The following is an 8,418-nucleotide window of genomic DNA, read 5'->3' as shown; positions in this document are numbered from 1 at the left end:
AAATTTACAATCTGTGCATTTAATTTATTTTCGTCAAAACCACAATCCCCCTTTACCTTAGTGTCTAATTTAGTTAGAAAGTGTCTTAATTTGTGTTTATAAGTGTTTTGTATTCTTTGAGTCTTTTGGTTTGTTTTAGTGTTTTATTGTTTAGTTTTGCATTCTTTGAGTCTAGTTTAGTGTTTTTAACGTTTGTTTTACGTTTTTGAGTCAGTGTCCAAGTGATTTAGTAATCCCTCCTAATCCCCGGTCTAGAACGATCCCTACTTGCATCTTTACTACAATTGTCACAAGAGGGTTTTAATTTGTGTGCTTACTTAGTTCGCATCACCATATAATTTTCCAGAAAATAATAATACATACGTATATAGAGATCATGCTTGAGAGTAGTGAAAACCGAGTATATGCTATGTTAAGTATCTTAGTAATGAAATAAGTAAGTCAGGTGAAATAAATCAATGTAAAATGATATGCCAGCCGAAGTCACCTAACGTGACCTATACGGCTGAACCTATAGCTCATTAAATATGCCTGCACACGAGTCGGAACCACATATTGTAGTCTGTACGACAGGGATGGGTGTAAATAAGTACGCTCAATTAATAATCGCGGGTCACCCACGAGTTGGAACCACCTATTGTGGTCTGTACGACAGGGATGTGCACCAAAATTGGATCCAAGGTGAGCGTATGGTGTGGGGGGTGAACATCACGTGAAGGATTGTGCCTTGGCCACGGGCCGGAGCATTAACACCAGGGTGCAGGATAATGAGCTCTACATGCCTCTACGTAAAGCCATAACCAATGCAACCACTAACATCATACAATACTCACCTGAAACTTACTTGGCCTCCACAGTGTCATACAATAATATGCATATACATACCAATGCATATAATAAAATGAAATGCAAGCATGACATGGCACTTAAAAACATAATTTCATTTAAAACCATTTATGGGAAAATGAAAAACATATATACGTATATATAGAAAACCAAAAGCCCACTCACCTGGAGTCCACGCTACAACTCCCTAGCACAAACATCTAGGCGTCACTAACGATCGGCGCCTAGAACAATTATCAAATCATGTCTTAGAATTCTTATCAATATAACATGTAACTTACATATCCTATTCAGGAAGATCCGTACATCGGATTTCTGATCCGTAAGTTTCTAACATCCTCAAATATTACATATTATAATGTATCAAAGTTTGGTGACGATCCAATGGTCGGATCGTCAATTGCTGTAATAATCAAGCACGGACCTTAATGAAACTACGTTCAAATGACGGAAATTCCTCAATCAGACTTCACCAATGGAATCAGTGTATTCAAATTTAGCCTCGGAAGGTCAGGGGACGTTTCGGCCCAAGTGCTGCCGCAAGTAACGCCACAGGTGGCAGTTGGCTGCCCCGACTTGCCGGAAAATTCAACTATTTCTAAAAACTCTCAAACTTCACTGAAATGAAGATCTTAGTGATTAGAACAACTTCCATACCTTTGACTAAGGCCAATTTGGCCGGGAAAAGCCCTAATTTCACGAAAACCCACCGAATTCCTAAAATGGGTGAACCTCGATTCTTCCTTTCCAGTGCTCCGACGTCCCAAATCTTATTTTGGTCTTGTTACTGGGCTCAAGAGAAGCTGGAGGATTGTAGTGGTCGACGGAGGGGCTTACAAAAACGACGGGTTCCACCGCCATGGCTCGGGATACCCTCGATGCAAGTTCATCAGGAAACAAGGTTAATTCCTCTCCAAATTAGGTGGAAAACCGAAGAGGGAGTAACGTAATGATGATTAGTGAGGGTAGATTCTCTCAATTCATCGGAAATTTGATGAATTACGCTGGAAAAACCAACCGAGTCGAGCAGGGTTGTCAGGACAAGAGGAATCGATTCGGTTCCCCTCCTTCTTCTCCTCCCTCCATTCCCTCATTTCTCTCTTCTCTGATTGGTTACCCTATCATCTCTCCTTTCTTGATTGGTTCGGTTCCTCCCTCATTTCTCTCCTTTATACTTCATCTCCACCGCCCATCTTTTCTTTCTTTTAATCGGGGCCACACACGTGGCTCTCCACATTAAGCTCCAAAAATCTGGAGCTTTCTAGAAATAATTAATTTACTAAAATGCTCTGACTTTAAACGTTAATATCTCCTTCGTTATAACTCTAAATCACGATCCGTTTATGCCCACGCGTCCGTAGCAATGAGTACTACAAGTATACGCCAAGAAAATGAACCTTACGTGACACGACATGGTAGTCAACAAAAGTCAACATTTTGCCTTGAAGGGCATTTTTATAAATTCACTTTTTAAAATTATAAAAATCATACTAATTGGGGACGGGTTGTTACACTCATCTCCTTTCCACCTCCGCTCTCTTCGCATTCAGACCTTTCTTCTCTTCCCTCTTTCTGCTGCTCTCCTCCTTGGTGCCGTTGGTTACAGAGAGAAGAGGGAGTTAGAGTGGGAGAGAGATGCAGGAAAAGATAAAGAGAAGAGAGAGAGAAGGGTTGGTCGGCCCCGGTGGTTGCAGAGAGAAGAGGGAGTTAGAATGGGAGAGAGATGCGAGAGAAGATAAAGAGAAGAGAGAGAGAGAAGGGTTGGTGCTGGTAGAAGAAAGGAAGGCCCACATCCCTAGGCATTTTCTAATTTTTTTAATTTTTGAAATTTAATTATTAAAAATATATTTTATTATTTTTAATCCAGTTGGATTAGTAAGTGGGTCTTGTCTCTAGCCACGTCAGCATTTAACATAAAAAGTAACAGAAAAACTAACGAAGGTTTGACATTGGCACAAATTCGTAAGATGAGGTATGACATTGTCATTTTAAAAAAAAAGAGGTATGAAAGTGTCGTCAGACCAATAGTTGAGGTAGTTTTTTTATCATTTACCCTAATATAAAAATATAAAATATAAAATAGTAATTTTCACATAAATATTTTTCGAATTCAAAGTTCCGTAAGATCTTTATCGTAACTCCAAATTTGATTCCGTCTGTATCTACGCGTTTGTACCGTCGAGTACTTCGAGGTTAGTGTAAAATAATAGCGCATACGCATCGCGAAATGATGGTCAATGAAAGACAACAATCTCGCCTCTAAGGGTATTTTCATCCATTCACTACTTTAAAATTAATAAAATCGTAAAATTAAAGACTAGTTGTAACACAGTTCCATTGTTTTTAATTTTTTTAATTAAGTTAAAGGGTGTTTTGGGTAACTTATTAAAAAGGGAGCTTTAACAAAAAGCTCCCAGTATTGTTCATTCTAACGAAAAACCACATTTTTACTCAAAAAAGTTAATTCTGCTACTATTCACTTTGACACACCCCGACTGAGATCAGGGCATGCTGGCCGTCACGTGCAAGTGATGTAACCATGTGCACAGTGCGGAAGCTAATAAATAATAATAAAAGTACGAATAAATAAAAACCTAGCTATACACAAAGTAATAACATACATGTGCAAGCGTAAGTGTGAGAAACAAAGTTCAGAGCACGAAAGACCTAGTGCAGTCCCGGAGAAACAACACTAAATAAACACACCTAAAGGTGGTCCTAGTCTAGTGATAATCTATCAGATAAGCCGGGAAAATCCTCTGGGGAGCCACCAAAAGCGCTAGCCAAACTAGAACCTGGAGGGGCGCAAAACAGAAAGCGTGAGTGGGCAAAAACAAAGCTTTTCAAAAACCATTTCATAAACAAAGTTCTAACCCCTCGCCGTAAAACCTGTATACCTCCCAGAAAAAAAATATATACGTATATAAAAATCATGCTCGGAAATATGCCATGCCACATGCCTCGAAATAAAATGTAAGTACTCAGGTAATGCCAAACAATGCCATGTAATCTGTCAGCCGGAGTCACCTAACGTGACTCGTACGGCCGAAATTAGAGCTCAAATCTCCAACTCACTGACTATACCTACACACGAGTCGGAACCACCTAAAGTGGTCTGTACGACAGGACTGGGTGTATAATAAGTACGCTCAAGTGTTACGATCACGTGAAGACTGGGCGAATAATCGCAAGTCACCTACAAGTCGAAACCACCTAAAGTGGTATGTACGACAGAACTGTGCACCTAACTTGGATCCAAGATAAGCGTGTGGTGCGGGAGGTGAACATCACGTGAAGGACTGTGCTCAACTTTGGACGTGAGCACTAACATCGGGGTGCAGGTTATGAGCTCTCTATGCATCTCAAATCACTACTGAACATAACATAAACCATAACTTACCTGTCACTTACTTGTGCATCCGCAGCACCAACATATACATATACATATGCAACTAATAATGCATAATTAAATGGGCAAACACAATGCATGGCATAAAAGCGTATAAACGTTTCATTTCACTTTCTGGGAAAAACATAAGTATATAGGTATATACAGAAAACCAAAAGCCCACTCACTGGTATGTAGAAGGGTCGTAACCCCTTTGCCTCGAGTGACCGCACTCGTCCTCGGGATAAGTTTCACCTATATGCGAAACAACTATAAATACGTTAATTTTAAAGCACATAACCAACATTACGAAATAACTTCTCATACAATGCTCAAATGGGGTGAATGGATACACCAACGTGATCTACTCAACCTCACGAACAACCCCATATTTTAAAAATAATTTTTCGATGCCGCACCCGCCCCCACGTGCCGCCCACGCGCAGTCACGTGCCTGGCACACTGACGGCGTCAGTTAACGCCGTCAGGAATATTCCGTTAACTCTAACGGATTCCGTTAATGCAGTTAGGAATATTCCGTCCAAATTGACGCAATATTCCGTCGTCTTCTCCGTCCAACCTCCGGCGCCGTCGCCGACCCTGGAAAACCGGGAAAATTTTCAAAACTTCGTATCTTCTTCGTTTTTCAACCAAAATTCACAAAATTGGTACCAAAATGAAGCTTACAACAAGAAGAACAAATCCATACCACTTTCAAGCACTAAAACTCACGGAATCTCGCTGGGAAAGCACCACGAACTCTGGCCAAACCTGCAACTCACGATCCCGACGTCCAAAACCTTCAAATGAACCACCCCGAGCCTCCTAAGGACCTCACCAAGCTTCCTACAAGCTTGAAATTCCCAAAAACACAAGAATTAACGTGTGCATGAACAATGACCAAATCGGGGGATCCCAAGTTTGACGTGAAAACGAAGGTATCCTTACCTAAAATGGGTATGGTTGAACTCCTAAGGACCTCACGAGCATAACTGGGTAACTTGTTTCCTCGATCTGTGAAGATTTCAAGGGAGAGAAAGAGGGGCTAGAGACAGGGCAAAGAGAAAGGGGAAATGAGTGTGGTGTGTGTATGTTCCAAAATCAGCCAAACAGAACCCAAAAACAACCACACAACGAAACAACCATACTAGGGGCAAAACCATCATTTAACCGGGACGGTACGAAAAGTCTGGGACGGGCTGTCACAACCTACCCACCTTAATAAAATTTCGTCCCAAAATTCAAAATAACCACTCACTACAACCACTAGCGATCAAAGAACAACCAAGGATATAAATCTCTCATCCGATCTTCAGTTTCCTAAATAGCCTCCTCCACGGAATGATTTCTCCACAAAACTTTTAGCAAATTCACCGTCTTGTTCCTCAGAACCTTTTCTTTCCAATCTAAAATCGTCACTAGTTCCTCATCATAAGTCAAATCCAGAATAATTTCCAAGGCTTGAGGAGGTATCACATGAGACGGATCTGCAACATAACGTCGAAGCATAGACACGTGAAAAACGTTATGTACTTTAGCTAGCTCAGAAGGCAACTCCAGCCTGTAAGCCACCTCATCAACCCGCTCGGTGATCATGTACGGTCCAATATACTTGGGACTCAGCTTACCTTTCTTTCCAAGCCGTATAACGCCTCTCCACGGTGAAAGCTTCAGAAACACCCAATCGCCAACCTCATACACTCTGTCAGTAGCATGCCGATCTGCTAAACTCTTTTGCCGATCCTGGGCTGCCTTCAGGTTAGACTTGATTACCTAAATATTTTGAGTAGTCTCCTCAACAATCTCCGGGCCCACCAAAACTCTTTCTCCGACCTCTGACCAACACAAGGGTGTGCGACAAGATCTACCATACAACGCCTCAAATGGTGCTAAGCCGATACTCGAATGAAAGCTGTTGTTGTAGGCAAACTCCATTAAATCCAACCGCTTATGCCAAGCATCACCAAATTGTAACACCAAAGATCGCAACATATCATCTAATGTCTGAATGGTTCTCTCTGACTGTCCGTCCGTCTAAGGATGAAACACCATACTATAAAGTAGTCTTGTACCCAACGCTTCCTGAAAAGCTACCCAAAATTTAGATGTAAATCTCGGGTCACATCTGAGACAATACTCACAGGGACACCATGGTACTTCACGATCTTCGAGATGAACAACTCAGCTAATCGGCCCAAAGAATACTTCTCCCTTTCTGGAATGAAATGTGCTGACTTAGTAAGCCGATCAACAATCACCCAAATGTCGTCAAAACCATTATGTGTACGCGGAAGCTTGTACACAAAATCCATAGTAATGTTTTCCCATTTCCACTCTGGAACGGGAAGCGGCTGCAACAACCCAAACGGTTTCTTCCTTTCCGCTTTAACCTGCTGACAAACAACACACCTACTCACATACTCAGCTATCTTTCTCTTCATACCCGGCCAATAATAAAATGGTCGAATGGTATGATACATTTTAGTAGCTCCTGGATGCATAGCATAAGCCGAGATATGTGCTTCATCGAGAATTGCTTTCTTTAAATCCAAATTATTAGGGACAAACATCCTACCCTCCTACATCAGCATGCCATCCAATTCACGAACTCTGAGGTCTTTCCTCCTCCCTTGATCTCGAGCTTGGATTATTTCTTGAGTTTCCTCATCAGCTACCTGAGCTTCAAGCACCCGATCATCTAAAATTGGCCTAACCTGAAAATTAGCAAGTAAAGCCACTTCTCGATCTTCTGCCTCCAACCTCACTCCCGTGGATCTTAAATCTGCCAGAAGAGGAACGTGACTAGCATACAATGCATTGATACGGCCCTAAGACTTCCTGCTAAGTGCATCAGCTACCACATTTGCACGACCAGGATGATAATCAATCGTGCAGTCATAATCACTAAGCAGTTCCAACCACCTCTGCTGACGAAGATGAAGATCCCTCTGCGTAAAAAGATACTGAAGACTCTTATGATCTGTAAAGATCTTACATTTTTCTCCATAAAGGTAATGTTTCCACAACTTCAACGCAAAAATAATGGCTGCTAACTCTAAATCATGTGTAGGGTAATTCAACTCATGAGGTTTCAATTATCATGAAGCATAAGCAATTACCCTACCATGCTGCATCAACACACATCCCAGACCATTCAAAGAAGCATCACTATAGACCTCGAAATCACCACTATCGTCCGGGAGCGCCAAAACAGGTGCATGAGTGAGACAATACTTCAACCGCTGGAAACTCTGCTCACACTTATCATCCCACTCAAATTTAACATATTTCCTCGTTAACCTTGTCAGTGGTAAAGCAATCACAGAAAAATCCTTAACAAACTGTCGATAATACCCTGCTAAACCGAGGAAACTCCTCACCTCAGTGACGGTTCGCGGTTGCTCCCACTTCTCCACATCTGCCACCTTTTGAGGATCCACCAAGATACCCTGAGTTAAAATGACGTGCCCTAAAAATGCAACTTGGTCTAACCAAAACTGGCACTTGCTAAACTTAGCATACAATTGGTGTTCCCTCAACTTTTTCAACACCAAAGTAAGATGTCGAACATGCTCCGTTTTAGATTTAGAGTACACCAGAATGTTGTCGATGAAAACAATAACAAACCTATCCAAATATGGCTAGAATACTCGGTTCATCAAATCCATAAAAGCAGCTGATGCATTCGTCAATCCAAATGGCATAACCAGAAACTCGTAATGACCATAACGAGTCCTGAAAGCCGTCTTAGGAACATCATCCCTACTAATCTTCAGCTGATAATATCCAGACCTCAAGTCAATCTTGGAGAATACACAAGCACCTCGAAGCTGATCAAATAAATCATAAATACGCGGCAACGGATAACAGTTCTTAATCGGTACCTGATTCAATTGCCAGTAATCAATACATAGCCACAAAGTTCCGTCTTTCTTTCTCACAAACAACACTGGAGCTCCCCAAGGTGAAGTACTAGGCTGAATAAAACCCTTATCCACTAATTCCTGCAACTGAACTTTCAATTCCCTCAACTCAGCAGGAGCCATATGATAGGGAGTCAAAGAAATAGGATTAGTACCTGGAAGCAAATCAATGGTGAACTCCATGTCTCAGTCTGGCAGCAAACCAGGTAAATCCTCAGGGAAATTATCAGGAAAATGTCTGACTACCCTTACATCCTCCAC

The sequence above is a fragment of a genome, unplaced genomic scaffold (assembly GCF_019419815.1).
Source record: "Pyrus x bretschneideri cultivar Hongxiangsu unplaced genomic scaffold, Pyrus_bretschneideri_v1 Contig36, whole genome shotgun sequence".
Classification (NCBI taxonomy): Eukaryota; Viridiplantae; Streptophyta; class Magnoliopsida; order Rosales; family Rosaceae; genus Pyrus; species Pyrus x bretschneideri.
Note: the sequence above shows the minus strand (reverse complement) of the source record.